Raw genomic sequence first — 10,933 nt, forward strand, 5'->3', positions numbered from 1 at the left:
CGGCTCCCAGTTAGAGGGGAGCCCCAACTTCCTAGGCAGGAGTGCCCTGGAAGTCGTGCCCCAAAGGCCTGCGGGACTGGGAGAGGTTAGGAGGAAGAGCAATTAAAGACAGCTGGTGGGGGGAGAGCTTGAATTAGAGCATTTAGGAGGAGTGGAGCGACTCTGCTCACTAACATTGGCTCTGAGGGATAATCAGCCCAGTTGGGAGAGAACACTGAGTTTAAAAACGGGTCTTTGCGTTCCAGTTCTAACTTTGCCACTTACTAATTGTGTGGTTTTAGACCTCCCCTTCTTCTTCTTTTAGAACGTGTAAAATGGGAGCGACATTGGTAAAGCCCTTTGGGTGGGAGAACTGGTGAGGACAGAAGCTAAATGGGTGCATGGGCTTTCTAAATCCCAGGATTCTCTTTATGGTATAGCGGCTGAGTGCCCACTTTGTAAGCTAGCTTTTTTTTTTTTTTTTTTTTTTTTTTTTTTTAGGACAGAATTGTTCATGAGGTTAAATCATCATCTGCACTCTTTTTCCTGGTCAGAGCATATAAACCCTATAAACCCTATTTATTTTTTAAAATATACTTGGTATGTTTCTCTCAGGGTCACCCCACTGCATCCCCTTCCCTGTATGTGTCATGGAGCTTGGTATTGATAATTGCATATATGTACATAGCATTATTTGAACTGTAGCCTGCTTCAAATCTCCTCCCCCTTTTCCCCTTAACCCCCTCCATCACTCCACTGGAATCTCTCCTCCTTTATCTGAAGTCTCTTTTGCTACCCATATTTTCTCTTAACTTCCACTATGAGAGAAAACACATGACTGTTCATGTTCGGAGACTGGCTACTTTTCACTTAGTACTGGTAGAAATCTCCTCAGTAAGACTCCCAAAGCTTATGCAAACCATTGCCCCAGCTTGTAACATCATTAGCCCACTTACGATGCTCTCTCCTTACAGTGAACACCATCTCTTCTTTCCATCTGCTTCCTGGAGCAAATTTATTGAGCACACATTACCTAATTAGGCACATGTGACATGCTGGAGACGCAAATAGGAAAGGCTGGGTGAGTCCTTGAGGAACACACAGATTTGTGGAGGAGACAATTCTGTGCTCCCTAGGTTGATAAAATACCACATGGTAAGTCTTGGATAGAAGTTTTCACCAAGTGTCAAAGGATGAAAGAAGGCCAGGATGAAAGAAGGCTTATACTTAGAGCTATTTTGCTTTGTACCTAAGAAGGGCAGGAGGATTCAGGACAGTTGGCGGAGCGTGATGGGGACTGAGATAACTGGAGAAGGTGTGTGTGTGTGTGTGTGTGTGTGTGTGTGTGTGTGGTGCACGTGTGTTTGGGATGCGGTAGGGGGTGGCAGGTGGAAGGGCATTCCAGGGCAAGGAAGCACTGGGTGCAACCCCACCTTGGGGCTGTTGCCCTGATTCTGGATGGCTGGATGGGATGACAGCTCAGAAAGTGTTAGGAGAGATGCTCTCTCAGGTTGTTGGCTGGCTGGAGCCAGAACACAAGGTATCCCATGGCCTGAAAGGAGTTAAACTTGATCCTGCCGCTTCTTTGAAATCCTTCTAAACAAGCGAGTGACATGATCAGATTTTAGAGAGATAATTCTGGTGGCAGTGTGCAGCAATATGGGGGGCGGGCTGGAGACAGGAGCCCTGTTCTGCAAAGATTGTGATAATCCAGGCAAGGGATGATGAGGGTCTGGATGAGGGCAGGTGCGTGGGAATGAGGATGAGTTGGATTAGAGAGAGATTTAAGGAAGACAATCAGCCTGGATACTGATTGAGGGTAGGGGTGGCACTGCCCTGAGGCTTCTGGTTTGGGGAGGGGTGCCTGATGGCAATGTTAATCAGGGATCAGAGCAGGAGGAGGAGGTGGAGGCAAGAGGAGAGGACAGAACCATGATTTCTGCTTGGGATCTAGTGAATTTGAGGCTGTCCAGAAAGAAGGGTTGATCCTGTGAGGCTGGGTCTGGAGACAGTGTGGAAGGTTGTGCACAAGGTCTCTCTTCTCACAGCGTGTTATTCCCAATGAGGGGAAATAATGAACAAATTAGGAAATAGAAGTAAAAATAAAACAGGACAACATCTCATCTACCTTAGGGGTTCAGGAAAGGCATTTCTTAAGGAGGTAACATTTGAATAAAATGGCAAAGAGCTGGCCACGTGAAAACCTCAGGGAAAAGTGTTCCAGGCAGAGGGAACAACAGCACAGGTGAAGGCTTTGAGGTGAGAACAAGCTTGGCGTGTTTGAAGATGAAGAAGAAGGTCAGAGTGTCTAGTGTGTGGTGGGCAGGGGAGGGGGTGAGAGAAATAGTCAAGGAATCGGCTAGAGAAATGGTCAGAGATTAGATCACACTGTGGAGTGTATCACCGAGATTAGGCTAAAGTGTAAAGTAACAAATAACCCTTAGATGTTTATAGAATAAAATAAAGAAGCTTATGTATCACTCATGTTACATGCCCACCCTGGATCCCTGGTACATTTCTACTTCAAGACTCAGGTAGATGGAATAGCTCCTACCTGGGACATTTCTGGTGGCCTGCAAGGGGGGAAAGAGAAGGTTGAAGGCTATGTCATGGCGTTAAAGCTTCTGCATGGAAGATGCTGTGCCATTTCTATTGGCCAAAGTGAATTCTCTAAAGCAAATGGGATGTCATTGGGATGGGGATACATCCTCCCACAGTGAGTAACTTCAGCTACTAAGATGAGCAACACAGTCCACCACATGGGGTACAACAAGGAGACTAGATTCTGTTCAAAGTGCTACAGGAAGCCATTAGGAGTTTTCTTCTTTTTTCTTAACAGAGGGGTATAAATGCTGGTTGTCAATGTAGGTTACAAAACTGATCAAGAGTGCAAAGAAAATAGATTTTAAAAATTAGGTAATTTAGAAAAGTAAGTCTCAGATACTGAGCCCATGGCAAGAGTTCTATTAGGATAGATCGTTGAAAATACCAGCAGGCCCTCCACAGGGGCACTGGCTGGGTGGCTCGGCCTCCTTGGTTCTCCATTTGTCCAGGGTATCAGGAACTCTTGGATGGTCTTTGGACAGGAGACTCTAAAATGCTTCTTGATGAGTTTCCTAGAGAAAGATGTGTTAGATAAAAATTCGAAAAAATAGAAAGTAGCACCTAATTGCTAAGAGGGTGGACCCCAAGCTCCAATTCAGAAACAATGGTGGCTTATGTTTTTCTCCTTCTTTTCATACCAACCATTTTAATAAGGGGGTGGGGGAGTCAATTCCAGGTCATCAATCTTCTTTCTTTCCTCTGTAGAAGGACAAGAGGTAAGACAAGATGGTGGGGATTGCTCCCAAGAGAGTGGGTCCTGGAGAGTATGCCTTTGACATGTGTTAGAGAAAAGAGGAATCTAATCTGTGTCTGTCAGTGTTATATAGACCAGAGAGCAGACTCCAGCCATGTGAAGGTAGGCTGGCCCTGTTGACAAGGAGCCCAGTCAAACTATCAAACAGACTCACCTGGATAGAGCTGCCTCCTCTGTGGGGTAAGGGTGAGTTAGGAACTTTCCTTTCCTTATCTGCCTTCTACTGTTACCTTATCCAACTATTCCAGAAGAGGGAATGTAGAAAGCCAGCCAGAGAGAGAACGTGGGACTTCTGGTTTTTCTCCTGCCAAAGCTCCACCTGGTGGTGGGTGGCTCCATTTGTGATTCAGTGCCTGTTTGAAATATGCCAGAGGGTTCTAGAAGTCAGAAGAAACACAATCTTGATCTCCAGGATAATTGATTCGCCCCACCTGGGGATTTTGTTTGGAACACCAAATCTTGGTTCTTGCTTGCATAAGAGAATGTTACATCTTTTCAACTAAAATCATAATGGTATTCCAATTAGAACCTATTATTTATTTATACTTCTTTTGATCTTGTGCCCTCCCCCCAGGAGTCCAGCGCAGTCTTGTCAAAAACAAGTAAAATAGCTGTATGACCACAGGAGTGAAGTGATTTCCCAGGAGGCTTATCACAAAACAGAACCAATGAACTGTTCCTCCCACTGGCCAGTCTCCACAATGAACTTCCTTTACATATGGGAATGCAGAGAGAAGATAATTTATTATGCTGTTGGAGAAGGAGAGCAGTAATCCAGGCTTTCGGATTCATCCTGCTGCCTGGGCCTCCTTGGCTAGTGGTAGAGAATCTCAATGTGTCTGAGCATATCCCCAAGAGACATAGATAGGCTTAGGCCATTACCCATGGTGCTGGCCAGGGAGAGTCTACCTGTCAAATTGGCTGCAACAAGAGAGATAAACTCCTGGTGAGTCCTTCTGTGGAACCCTGGGGGTTTCAGTGACAGAGTTAATTAATCAAGACACCAGCGTCAAAATTAAAGTGAGGAGGGAAAGTCAATTAGTGATTGAATAGCTAGCAAAGAGACATCTTTTAATAAAATTCCCTGTCATCTGAGCTATGCTCGCCCCCTCCTCTTGGTCACTCTCTCTCTTTTTCTAGGAACTGCTGGCGTTAGGAGGAGGAAAGGGTGGGAACTCAACTCTTTCTCTAATTTATACTCCAGGGTAGATGGGGAGAGAGAGTCCTCTGCTGTCTGCAATATGCCAGGGCCCCATGAAGCTATTTATCATTGTTCTGAATTCTTTTCAGCAGGATGTTCATTTCAATTTACAGTCACCTCTTTAGCTCCCCTTCAGCAGGATTGGCCAGGCTCCTGAGAGAAGATCTGAGCAGAGAGGGGGAGACACACACAGGAGAGGAAGGCTGGCTGGAGCTGGGCTCTCTGGGGATGTATCTGCCACCTCTCCACCCTCCACAGCTTCTTCTAACTCTATTTGCTTCTACAGGGAGACAGGAGAGATTATGATGTTTCATAGGCTTTCCAAACCCTTGTCATGGTTAATAAAGGTCTGGCAGGAACAGGAGCTTTGATGACTCAGCAGGCTCTTGGTGCTGGGGACTAGGGGAAGGAAGGCAGGTGTAGCTACTGGTCCAGCTGCATGTGGGACACCAAGAGTCCAGGAACCAGTCTGAGGGTCCTTGCTTCCTGCACTTGTTTGACAGGCTTACTGATCCCCTGATGCCTGAGTGGACAGTGGGGCTGGTAGGAGCAAGGTTGCGGACAAGCCCCTGAGCATCCAGTAGTTAAGGTCAAGAAAGTTACAATGGAAGAGGAAGTCATGATCTGGTGACCCTGGAAGTAGACCATTAAGTCAGAGAAACAGCAATAAGATGCAAGGCATGCTGGGGAATCTAGGAAGGCCTGCATTTCTCTGATCCTGACTAGGATCAGGATTGGCTCAGGGCTTTGGGAGGGTTTCAGCTTGAAGTGGGAGTTAGTTTTACCATTACTTTTTCTTTTTCATTTCTTTCTTTCTTTCTTCCTTCCTTTCTTTCTTCCTTCCTTTCTTTCTTTCTTCCTTTCTTTCTTTCTTCCTTTCTTTCTTTTTTTTTTCAGTACTGGAGAAGGAACCCAGGGGCATTCTACCTCCAGGCTACACCCCCAGCCTCTATGCCTCTATTTTTTATTCTCTATTTTGAAACAAGGTCTCACTGAGTTGCAAAGGGCTTCACTAAGTAGCTGAACCTGTCTGAGGACCTCAGTCCCCCTGTCTCAGCCTCCCAAATGCTGAAACTACACGCATGTGTCACTATGCCTGGCCCATTTCTTGTTATCACAAAGAAACAGTAAGCTTTTTCAAACTTAGCATAGACTAACCACTGATAATATTTGTAGACATTTTCCAAGTAAATGTATTTAATATTTCCAATAATAATGTAGTATCTCATTATATAACTTGACTGAATAGGCACAAGTATTTGTCATTCAAAAGAACAATTCCATTTGTAATATTCATAAATTAAAACCTAGCTTAAATTTTATATTCTAGAAGATAAAAAGAAAAATTGAATTATTTTATATACCTGGAAAAAAGAAAAATATAGCTATAGATTTCTTATGTAATAAAAACCGACTTAAAAAAAGGAGAAAATTACTGGCAAGTATAAGTGTTATGTGAATAATTGGAAAAATAATTGCAAAAAAATCAAGAAAAAAGAAAAACTGTAAAGAATTGAAGTATTGTTAAAATAAAGAAAATATAATCAAGCTGAAAAGAAAAAAATAACTCCACTAGCCAATTGAAGAACAGATTATAATTATTGTTTATTTTCTTCCAGTATTTTTTCACATATATTTTATAAGAATATAAAGGGTTATAGCATAAATATGCCATCAGCTTATTATGTAGTCTTTGTATATATAATTTTAATGTTAAATATATCTCATAAAGTAGATTTATTGTATGGTATGTAATTATTACCCAGTGTTGGATTTTGATATGTTTCAGATTACACTGTTACAAATATGCTATGATTAACATTTTGTGCATGCTGCGTTTTATTATTTGAAATTATTACTATTATTTTTGCTTTTATTGGTCCATTATAGTCTCACATCATAATGTCAATCATGTTGACAATGACATACCTGCACACAGTTCTTGGTGCCCCCCTTTCCCATCTCCCATTTTCCTCCTTCCGAATACCAAGTGCCCAGACTGACAATGGTATTTTCACATGTATGCACACAGTCGATGGTAATATTTTCATTAATGAACCTCAGTTGTCCTCCTCCCCTAGCCTTCCTCCCTGGCTCCACTGAGATTCTCCTCCATTTTGTGGAGTTCCTCTGGTATCCCAAATACTCTCTATTTCATGCATATTAGAGAAAACATATGACCCTTCACTTTCTGGGCTTGGCCAATCTCACTTTACATAATGTTCTCCAGGTCCTTCCATCTTCCTGAAAATGACATAATTTTGTTCTTTATTGCTGAGTAGAATTCCATTGTGTGTATTTCCCATTATTTGGTAATCCATTCATTTGTTGATGGACACCTCAGTTGTTTCCATAGTTCAGCTACTGTGAATTGTGCTGCCCTGAACATGGGAATAAATTATTGTAGATCTCTGGTTTCAACCCCTTTGGAAAGATACCTAGTAGTGGGATAGCTGGATCATATGGTGGATCCATTCCCAGTTTTCTAAGAAATCTCCACACTGCTCTTCATAGAGTCTGAACTAGTTTGCACTCATACAAACAGTGTAGAAGAGTTTCTATTTCCCCCACATCTTCACTAACATTTATTATTATTTGACTACTTTATGATTGCTATTCTGAATGGGGTTAGACGGAATTTCAGTGTAGTTTTGTGAAATCATTTTTTAAGAGAAGATTTGCCCAAGTGAAATCACAGAGTAAAATTGCTTGAAAGTTTTAATTTTTGAGGAATATTGCCAAAATTTCATTTGCTTTGCGAAATGATTTTCCAAACCAACCTAGGTCTCCATCAACAGATGAATGGATTGCAAAAGTATAGGAAATACACACAATGGAATTCTACTTAGCAATAAAGAAGAACAAAATCATGTCATTCACAAGAAGATGGAAAGACCTGGAAAACATTATGTTAACTGAGATCAGCCAAGCACTGAAAGAGAAGGAACATATGTTTTCTCTAATATGCCCAAACTAGGGTGTACCGGGGATACCAGAGGGACTCCAGATAATGGAGGGGAAACCTCAACAAAGCTGGAATGGAAGAGTAGGAGAGGAAGAAGGCTGAGGTTGATTAATAGAGGAGCTACATTCTAATATGTGTAAAAGTATAAATATAGCTTGGTCAATCTGGACACTCATTGTTGGGGGGCAATGGAAAGCAGCAGGGCGGGGAGGAGGGCACCAAGCACTGTGAATATATGCCATTTTCAATATGATCCACATAAAAATAAAAAAATAAAAGGCAAAAAATGATTTCCAATTTATAGGAGTGCTGTTTTCATTACACCCTCTCCAGTCAAACAGTATTAAAAATTTAAATTGAGGTATAAGTTATATAAAATAAACAAAACCTATTTTATGAGTTTAGTTTCGACAGTTCTGCACATCTGTTAAGCTACCCCAAATAAGACATATAATATGTCCTTCACAGAAAAAAGTTCCCTTGGTCACCCATAGCATTTACTCTGACTTTCATCACCATATATTTCATTTGCTGTTACAAGAGTTCAGATAAAAGGAATTCAACAGAGTGTGTTCAATTGTCTAGACTTTGTTGTTTGACCCAGTGCTTCTGAGATTCATTCATTTTTTTTATTATTGGTACATTGTAGTCATACATCTTAATGGAGTACATGACGGTAGAGGCATACACACACACATCACCCAATTAGCCCTTACCCAATTCCCACCCCATTTTCTCCGCCCTCCCGCCTTCTAATGTTTGGCTTAATGACTGACTTTGATATGTTTGTGAATGAACATCATGTACATTAGGAATTTCCCTCTTCTCTCCTCCCATCCCCCTCAGTTAGGTCACCTTGTTTGCTCATCTATAGTTTCTTCTTCTTCATCTAGAGTTCCTCCTATGATCCATTTTCTGCATAGGTTCCCCATATTAGGGAGAACATCCACTTTCTTATTTTTTGTGACTGACTAGTATGTTCTCTAGTTCCATCCATTTCCCTGTAAATGACATAATGATTTTTTTTAGAAAGCAAGTTACTTTAATTTCTAAAGCTCTGCTGTAATTTTCTAGTGAGTGCCAATGGTTACCTGCCACACTCGAACCAGGTTTTCCATGTAACCAGCAAATAGAGTCTGGCCATCAGCAGACCAGGCCAGGGAGGTGCACTGCGGTGGCTCAGCCTTGCTGCTGGTGCTGATAACTTCTTGCTTCAGCTCATCTACGATGATCTTGCCCTCTAAGTCCCAGATCTTGATGCTGGGGCCTGTGGCAGCACAGAGCCAGTAGTGGTTGGGGCTGAAGCACAGGGTGTTGATGATGTCCCCTCCATCTAGTGTGTAAAGGTGCTTGCCTTCATTGAGATCCCACAGCATGGCCTGACCATCCTTGCCTCCAGAAGCACACAGAGAGATCCATCTGGAGAAACAGTCATGGTGTTCAGGTAGCCAGTGTGGCCAATGTGGTTGGTCTTCAGTTTGCAGTTAGCCAAATTCCATACCTTGACCAGCTTGTCCCAGCCACAGGAGACAATGATAGGGTTGCTGCTGTTGGGTGAGAAGCGGACACAAGACACCCACTCAGAGTGACTCTCATCCTGGATGGCGTATTTGCACACACCCAAAGTGTTCCATAACTTTATGGTTTTGTCTCAGGATCCAGACATGATCTGCTGGTTGTCGGAGGAAAAGGCCACACTCAGCACATCCTTAGTATGGCCTACGAATCATCTCGTGGTGGTGCCTGTTGTGAGATCCCAGAGACGCAGGGTTCCATCCCAGGAGCCTGAGAGGGCAAACTGGCTATCTGAAGAGATGACCACATCACTAACAAAGTGGGAGTGACCCCGTAGAGCACGCTGTAGGATGCCAATAGTTGGTCTCATCCCTGGTCAGCTTCCACATAATGATGGTCTTATCTCGAGAGGCGGACGGGATCATGTCCGGGAACTGCAGGGTGGTAGCGATCTGAGTTACCCAGCCATTGTGGCCCTTGAGGGTGCCACAAAGGGTCATCTGCTCAGTCATGGTGGCAGCTGGCATTGGTGTCACCACAGAGGCAAAGATGGAAGCGGATGGCTCGCAGAGCTGAGCACCACCGTCTCTACAGCCCATAATGTTGTTCTTTATGGCTGAATAAAATTCCAGTCATACATATCCCATAGTTTTGTAATCCATTCATCTGTTGATGGGCATCATGGCTGGTTCCATATTTTTAAAAAATTTTAAAAAATTTTTAATATTTGGAGGATCCAGGGATGGAATGTAGGGACATTCTACCTCTGAGCTGCACCCCCTGCCCTATTTTTTATTCCTTATTTTGAAACAGGGTCTCACTAAGTTGCGGAGGGCCTCACTAAGTAGCTGAGGCTGTCTACGAACTGTGATCTTTCTGTCTCAGCCTCTTGAATGCTGGGATTACAAGTGTTCACCGCCATGCCTAGTTTTCTATAGTTTGGCAATTGTGAATTGTGTGGCTATGAACATAGATATGCATACATTAGTTTGGTAGTTTGGTTTCCATTCTTTTGTGTAGATACCCAGAATTGGTATTGCTGGATCATATGGCAAGTTTGTTCCCATTGATCTGAGGATCCTCCATACTGTTTTCCAAAGTAGTTGCACTAATTTGCAATCCCACCAACAATGTATTAGAGTTCCCACTTCTCCACATCATCTCCAGCATTTGTTGTTGTTGGGTGTTGAATGATTGGCATTCTAGTTGGAGTTAGGTGAAATCTCAGGATAGTTTTGATTTGCATCTCTCCAACTGTTAATGATGTTGATCATTTTTTATACATTTATTGGCCATTTGAATTTCTCCTTTTGTGAAGTGTCTATTTCACTTGCCCATTTTTTGATTGTTTTTTTTTTTTTTAGTGCTGAGTTTCTTGAGCTCTCTCTATATTTTAAATATTAGTCCTCTATTGGAGGAAAGGTTGGCAAAATTTTTTTCTTATTCTGTTGGCTCTCTGTTGAGGTTCTTGATATTTTCTTTGCTGTACAGAAGCTCTTCAGTTTAATGCAGTCCCATGTATTGGTCTGCCTTTTAGTTTCTTGTGCATTTGGGGTCTTGTTGAGAAAGTTTTTACCTGTGCCTATGTGTTGCAGTGTTAAACCTATGCCCTCTTCAAGGAACTTCAAGGTCTCTGGTCTAATTTCCAAGTCTTTGATTCATCTTGAATTGACTCTTGGGCAGGGTGATATTCATGCTTTTATATGTATCAGTGGTTCATTTCTTTTTAAGCTGGATAGATTTTTATTGTATGGATATATCAGTTTATCTGTCCTGTTGATGAACACTTGAGTTATTTTGAATTTGGGTCTTTTATGAATAAAACTGTAACAAATGTCCATGGTCAGTTAAAAATATTTTCTATTTTTGTGATATATATTTTTCTTTTTGGACAAATACCTAGAAGTGCAATTAC

General features: G+C 42.2%; 1 pseudogene across 1 annotated transcript; it reads right to left on the reverse strand.

The window, feature by feature from the left end:
• Positions 1–8,573: 8,573 nt before the first annotated feature.
• Positions 8,574–9,530, reverse strand: LOC308266842 (small ribosomal subunit protein RACK1-like; annotated as a pseudogene). The gene has a single exon. The product of its transcript is annotated as a small ribosomal subunit protein RACK1-like (transcript).
• Between the last annotated feature and the right edge of the window lie 1,403 nt (positions 9,531–10,933).

This window comes from Muscardinus avellanarius (assembly GCF_963383645.1).
Source record: "Muscardinus avellanarius genome assembly, chromosome: 9".
Lineage (NCBI taxonomy): Eukaryota > Metazoa > Chordata > Mammalia > Rodentia > Gliridae > Muscardinus > Muscardinus avellanarius.